Source organism: Erpetoichthys calabaricus, chromosome 6 (genome assembly GCF_900747795.2).
Source record: "Erpetoichthys calabaricus chromosome 6, fErpCal1.3, whole genome shotgun sequence".
Classification (NCBI taxonomy): domain Eukaryota; kingdom Metazoa; phylum Chordata; class Cladistia; order Polypteriformes; family Polypteridae; genus Erpetoichthys; species Erpetoichthys calabaricus.
Window position 1 is genome coordinate 189,311,262 of NC_041399.2, and position 7,742 is coordinate 189,319,003.

Sequence of the window (7,742 nt, forward strand, 5' to 3'; positions counted from 1 at the left end):
TTCTTTCCCTCTTTCTTTCTTCTCTTTCTTTCTTTCTTTCTTCTTCTTTCTTTCTTTCTCTTCTTTCTTTCTTCTTCTTTCTTTCTTTCTTTCTTTCTTTCTTTTACTTTCATTTTGATTCCCCTGTTTTCCTGCTCAGGTATCCTTTATACTGCTTGGAATGAAGATGTACTGATTACCAACTCCAGAGCACTAATGAGACAATAAACTGAACCACACATGAATGTGGGATCAGCCGATCACCCCATCAACGTCTGAAGCCACGTTGTCTTGCTACTACACACATCCACACTCCTCCAAAAACCTAGTGCTCTGTATTTCTTTAAAATTGTGCATTGCCATGGACCTCTCTCTTCACAGGTACCAACAATAATATGGCCGTGCCAATTAAAGAAATCCTAAAATGTTGATATTGGCTCCAGCAGACCCCCGTGACCCTGTAGTTAGGATATAGCGGGTTGGATAATGGATGGATAAAATGTTGATGCTAGCGGAAAAAAATGAAAACAAAATAGTGCCAAAGTTATGTTAAACACAAACATAAGGAAACCTAACGTAAGAATGAAAAATAATTACAAAATAAATGCTGCTCTACACAGAACCGAAATTAAAATACATGGTAACAGGAGGCAAGGCAAGAATCCATCCTGGACGGGACAGTTGCCTATCACAGATGAAGTACATTTGCCCAGAAACACACTCAAAATAATCACCACACACATACATCTGTGGGATAAGCGAGGAAACCAAACTACCTGGAGAAAACCCAGGAAGGCAAAGGAGATTGACTGTGTTGGAATTTAAGAGCAATCTCCAGGAGCTGTGAATTTGTAGCACTAACTTCTATGCCAACCTACCTCCTGGGTTTTTTGTGTGAATTCTTGCAGTTTCTTAACTCAAACCCTGGAATGAGTCTGACACAGTAGCTGCTCTTTAAGATTCCTGTATTTTTAAAGCATCCTCATTGTGTATCAAAGATTAGAAATGCATCAGGCTTACATAAATAAATAAAGAGCATAACCGAGGGAAATCCCCTTAATATATACCACATATTTTATTTGCATTTAAATTGAGGGATTACTTTTGATAGTACTAAATCTTCTCCTATTCATTTTTATTCATTTTATTCTGTTCTGGATTTTGGTGAGCCAATGTCTACCCTGGCAACACTGAGTACTATGTAGGAACCAACCCTGACATGGGTAGAAGTCCATGATAATCCACATGCTCATGCACTAAACCAGCGTTTCTCAACCTTTAAGTATTTGTGACCCGAGTTTTCATAACAGTTTTAATCGCGCCCCCCCTAATGTTTTTTTGAAACCCTAATAAAATTGATTCCTATATTTTTTTGCTGCCGATACACCCGCTACAAGTTTAAAATTTCCCTACAAATAGAGAAATTACACCACAAAATTACACCACATATGGCAACATTCGCGCCCCCTTTTTTGTTACTTCGGGGGCGCGCCCCACAATTTGAGAACTGCTACACTAAACAAAGGACCCCTGGGTTCATTTGAAAAGGTTTTAGCAAAAGGGCAACTGCATTATTTATGTGGTTTCTATATAAATCAGTGAGACTTCTTAATATGGGTCTGGTGTTTTACTGGTTATACCATTTTAAAGGCCTAATCATCAGCTTGGAAGGGCCCTTACTAACCCCCAAAGAGCATATTGGACAGAAATCTCTCTCTCTGAATATAAGGACATTGCCATAGTTAGACATTATTCATAACTCCAGCTTCTCCAGGTACTTCACATTTTCATAAATGTGTAAGTTATTTGCAGCTATTAAAGATTTTAATAAGCTCTACTAAATTGGGAAACATTGTGCTGTACTGGTCTGCTCTGCTCACTCACATTTCCAAGGAAATTTTGGTTTGAATCACTGTCTGTGTAGAGTTGCATTTTCATTCTGTAGGTTTTTCTCTAAATACTCATATTTTTTCATTTTATTTTCAAAAATGTGCATGTTAGATTAAAAAGTAACATTATATTACACTCTTATTGGCTGGATGCTTTCAAGTCCTTGTGATGCCAACCTTCAGCCTGGCAATGCTGTGCCATTGGGAGTTCCATTGTCTTTCATTCTCAAAAAACAGAGTCTGGCTGAACTGTAAACTGCTAGAGGGAACCTTTCTTCCAAACAGATGCCTCGTCTTGTTTTATTTCTAGAGTACCAAGCATGATAGGGTCTACTCTCCACCTTGGCTCCTTCAATCTCAAATTGTTATCCATAGGACTATTTATACATTTAACTCGGTGGTTCTCTCTTTTTCTTTGGCGGTTTATTACACGACTCGTCCCACTTGTTAGAAAGCTTGCTAGAGAGCATATGGTTCCAGGTAAACAAAAGTGGGATCATGTTGAGCTTCTAATGGTGGGAAGTATCATGAAATCAGTGACAAACCTTCATATCATAAGGGGCAGCACAAAATTTCAGACTGTGGATTGTGGGCTGAGTGAAAAGATATTGTCTCTTTCAGACAGACAGCCATGAAGATTCATCTGTTTAAGGGCAACTTTGGGCAATTTGTTGCAGGGACCTCAGGACCAGTTAGAGGAAATTCTAGAATGGTGTTTGTGTGTCAGACATAGGGAATTTAGGACAAAAACGTAGTAATGGTAGAAAGAGGCCAACAGTGGGAGAGGTTAAAAAAAGAGACAGCAGCAGCATTTCTGAGGTGAGCAGGCTATCCCAGGAGTTTAATTTCTAGTCAACTGGGTATTTTAGACTTGCCGACTACAGTTGCTCGTTACTGGACCATGTCAATTTACAAAACTAAAAATCATCCAACATGTCATATTTAGTAATTGTGTGACTACTTTCCAGCACAGTCGTGTTCACCCCTTTTTGTATGGTGTGCTGCCTGATGGGGCCAGTGCTGTACAAATAGTTAGCTGGTACTGTGAGTTCAGGTCTATTGTGGTTTTTTCCATTCTGTTGTAGTACTTTAAACATGAGACATCAGACAGATAAGCTCTATTCTGTTTTATGAGGTCCAAAACATCTGCATTTATAACCATTTTACCTCTGAATGAACATTCATTGGTTGTCAGTTCTCATGCACTCACATCCTGCATTCCCATGACTAAAATCAAAATCAAACATGTTTTTGGCTGTTCCCTCTAAAGACCTCCTGTTTCCTGGTGACATTACTCACTTTCAGAAAAGTAAATCACCTGCCTTTTAACTCACATCAGTCTGGAGGTGTGGCATGGTGTTGTGTTCCGTTATGTTCTTCCTTTTCTACATACCACCATAGGTTATTTACATTTGGCTTCCTTAGGCATTATTTCTTGGTTCAGGATTGTGCTCCTCTTATTATTACAGGTATTTCATATATCCGATGTACTGTATATAGTACTAGCAAAATACTCACGCTTCACAGCGGAGAAGTAGTGTGTTAAAGAAGTTATGAAAAAGAAAAGGAAACATTTTAAAAATAATGTAACATGATTGTCAATGTAATTGTCGTAGGCCTATTTTAGTATTGAGAGTGAATTTGATGATTGTAAAGAGTTCAATTTATGGTTTTAAATGTTGTGTATAAGAAATGCACATTTTTTAGGATGTAAAGATCTTTTTGTAAATGACGTTTGCAGTTCTGCCCTCGGGCTGTAAAATGACCAAGCTGTCTGCTGAGCTTACTCTTAAGCATGCAACGTACAGTTGGCCATGTGAGAAGCAATCTTGTGTCAAGTCAATGCAATCTTTTTTAGAGTATGGCCCTGTGACTTATTTATTTTCATAGTGAAGCAGACCCTTACTGGAAATTGGAGGCGTTTGAATTGGGCGCAGACGGCGGCCATGCAGAAAAAGGAAGGGGGACTGGGGGGCGGCCCTTGTGCGTCTCTGCAGTGAAATAAAGTGTCTGTTAATGGAAATAAGGAATGGAACCGGAAAAAGGAGAGATCAGTTCTGGAAGTTCCTTGCGGCATAATGGTGAGAACCGCCAAAAAGAAGATGTTACTTTCGAAAGTTCGTTACAGGGCACAGTGTAACGAATTCACTCACTCACATCCATCCAAAGCCGAATGCGCAGTCTCCTTCTGCGCACGTCCGAAGCCGAATGCGCAGTCACCTTCTGCGCAGCCGTCCGAAAAACCTTACGAGACTGACATCCAACCCCAACATCGCGGCAGGCAGCGGATTTACAGCCGCAAAAATTCAAAGAGAAAGGCTACTTCGATTAAAGCTCTAGAGGTCTGAAAGGTGATTTCGACTACAGCTCGAGGCCTAATTACGCATTCTGATTCAATTACGCATTCATTCAATACACCTACATCAGGTTTGTGGTTCTTATACTTATTACTATTCCATATTGTACTGGAACATTCATCATTCAATATTATACAATAGGCCTGGAACATTCATCAACTAACAATATAAGCCTGTACAGTAATGAGTAAAGCGGACTACAATCATTACAAAACAACTTCTTCGTTACTTATCATTTGTTCTAAATACACTGCTGACACAAACTTGTGCCCGTTTCATCTTACGTTGTCGAAACGGGCTCTTTGTCTAGTACTTAATGTTTGTAAGTACAGTGTAAAGGATGAGCATGGGAAATTTGGGCTTCCTACATATATTCGAAGTAGCAGAAATAGTGAGGAGGGGTTTCCCCTATCTATATATACAGTTTAGGGGGTACACCCGTTTCCCCCCTTGGGTGTTGCAATAGGACATGAAACATACCTAACTTTTGTAAGTACACTGCAAGGAATGAGCATGGAAAATTTCAGCTTCCCACCTATATGGAAAGTGGGAGAATTAGTGATGAGTCAGTGAGGGCTTTGGCTTTTATATGTATAGATATGCTGTATTTAAAACAAATCACACAATATTTATGAAATATTCCAGATATGGTAATTAAGCAAAATCCTTCCAATAACTAACTATAGCAGCAGCCTCAGTAAGAGCTAAATCAAAGATTGCCCTGACATTCTCACTGCTGTGCTTTGTAATCCATAAAAATTACCTCAATGTGTGAGGTTTATTAAATTAATATTGATTTAGACACTGATGACAGAGATTTATTTAGCATCTATATAAATGTTGCGTGGGGTTTGTGGTATTCACTGTGGGGGTTCATGACTTCTCTAAAACCTGGCCAGAAGAGAAGAAAGTTGTGCATATTACAGCTGTGCACGGTTACTGTACGGTCACTTCAAGAAGATCTATACAGAGCTGACTAAATACATTAGTGCTCCAAAAACCATAACAATATGCTAGACATGACGATGACAGTAATACAACTGGAAGGACTGCCAGACTGCTCTTAAGCCATTAAGTCGTCAACTGCCCTAGCCAAAGAGTTACTGGGAACATTTCTTGTCAAGACTTATCTTTTCAAAGAAGTGCTGGTAGACCATTTCATGCCTGTCTTGGCTAATTTGGCTGGAAAGAATCCATTGTAGGTGTTAATCATCTTTTGTCCCCTAATGATAAATCACAAGAGTAATCTGTTGTGTTTTACCAGTGGAAAACTCCTAAATATCAGTCCAAAGTTACAGACATTACATGTGTATGTTGATCCACATTCAAACTCCCACACCATAACCACATCACCACCATCAAACAATGTTTACAGTAAGCGCCGTTTAGAGTGGTTGCAATCAACTACACACTTTGTGAGCATGTGCCTTGTTCACCAATCTCAGAAAATACATTACGGTAGTAATTAATTTTGTAGACAACTGGGGAGCAGTGGATGTTGGGACATCAGTACAACTTTAAAGAATGAAGCAGAACACTTTCAGTTACAAAAAATTCCCAGTGGTTTTGATTCCAGGACAGGAAAGACCAAACTGTACAGCACATTCGTAGTTATGTGACTTAAAAGGATGTGTGATGTAAATGGGAAGGAGGGAGAACAGCTCAGCAAAGTCTAGAGATTATCACTATGCTGACATTAACCTCCTGACTATACTGTAACTGTCAAGTCAGCGTGAGTTATTCAGTGAGACATCACTTCTAAATGTTTGTCATTTCTGCAGAATAAGGTTTACTAATAGGTGTATTTCATAAGTTCTTGATGCCAGTTACTGCACATGTTGCATGGTCAGAAATACCTACTTAAATATCAGAGCTCTGTGGCTATACTATCTGTTGTAAAAAATTCTTGTTATTCTTTTTGCTGAAGATGACACTTGGGCATGTTTGAGAAGTCATCGCCCTGCTGCAGATTAAAGGTGATCAAACACCTTCCTGATGGTACTGTGAAATCTGATTGTACATCTCAACATCAAATATTCCATTAGTTCTGATGTAAAGCAACTCCAGACCTGCAATGCTGCAGACGTTCATTAATGTAGTGCTCTTCATCTCTTCTTCAGACAAACTGTCAAAGACAAAAATATGGACTCATCATTCCAAAGTACTTGCAATTCAGTCCTGTTGTTTTTGTGTATAGTTGAGTCTCTTGGCTTGGTTTCAAACAGGAAGGAAAGTTTTTTGAGCAGCCTCTCTTCCAGGAAGACAACTTTTGACAAGACCTCTCCAGACTATAGAGAGGTGCACTTGAGATCCAGTGATTTCTAACAGCTCGGAGCTGATAGCAAATGATTTTGAAGGGGTGTCAGATTGACATATAGTATCTCTCATATGCTGCACTTGACCACAGCATTTATAATCCTCAGCCTTTCCTTGTACATCTTGAAACTCCTGTTTGTTTGGAAGAGACCTTGTTGGTGCAGGATGACCACTTTGTCTCATGTTGCTAAGCTTACTCTTGATCTTGCCTGAAGAAGGGGACTGAGTTGCCTCGAAAGCTTGCATATTGTAATCTTTTTTAGTTAGCTAATAAAAGGTGTAATTTTGCTTGACTTGTCTTGCAATGGTGTAAGAATGATGACTGGAAGGTTAAACTGTTCCATCTGCCACGCTCACTTTTTAGTCTGGTTGTCCTTTTCCTGGTTTGATATTTTCTACACCCCATTTCTGCTTCAGGTCATCAGTTTGGTTTAGTAAAGCCATTATGTAATTGATCATTAGCACCTGTTTATTACCTTGATTTAATACTGCATTGGGCTGGAGACCTACAAAGTCATCCGATTTTGATCTGCGAAGTGGACCATTACTTAATATCTTACCTTTGTAACAAAAAGTTAGCATTTCTCAGCAACATCACATTTTTTTAAATTAATGTTTGGAAATGTACTATTTTGTACTGACACACTAATTCAGAAAACAAACAAAAAAAAATATAAAGACAAAAATGATAAAAAAATCTAGGGTGTATATAATAAACTTTACAAAAATAGACAACATATGATAATTTAGGATGAAACTCCTTAAGGACATTTCATTTTTAAATTTCTGTTTTATTCAAAATACTACACATTCCTGTACAAACACCTAAAACAGAGTGAGTAATTTAATTCCTAAGTAAACTCTCACTAATGATGTGCTATTTGTGTTACTTTGAGTGAAGTAAATGAAAGTAATACTAATAATAATCAATATAAAAATAAACAGATTCCCTATGAATAATACAGATTATTGCAAACAGTAGCACAAATGTAATAACTTCTAAAATCTATAAACATGTCACACTTTTAAAAAAATAACTTGTGGAAGCTAATATCTCTAAAAAGATATTTTACATTTTGCTTTACTATTAAAATATTTCAACTGTTTTATGAAAACAGAGATGAATCCCACAATCACACATTTCAACAAGAAGAAAAAAGTCCTTTTTAAGACTTTAAGTGCCTGTCATTAATTCAATAGG

The 7,742-nt window shown here is 38.1% G+C and overlaps 1 long non-coding RNA gene across 1 annotated transcript in view; it reads right to left on the minus strand.

The window, feature by feature from the left end:
* LOC127528476 (uncharacterized) overlaps positions 1-7,742 on the minus strand; it is a 54,458-nt gene that overhangs the window by 44,219 nt on the left and 2,497 nt on the right. The window lies entirely within an intron of this gene.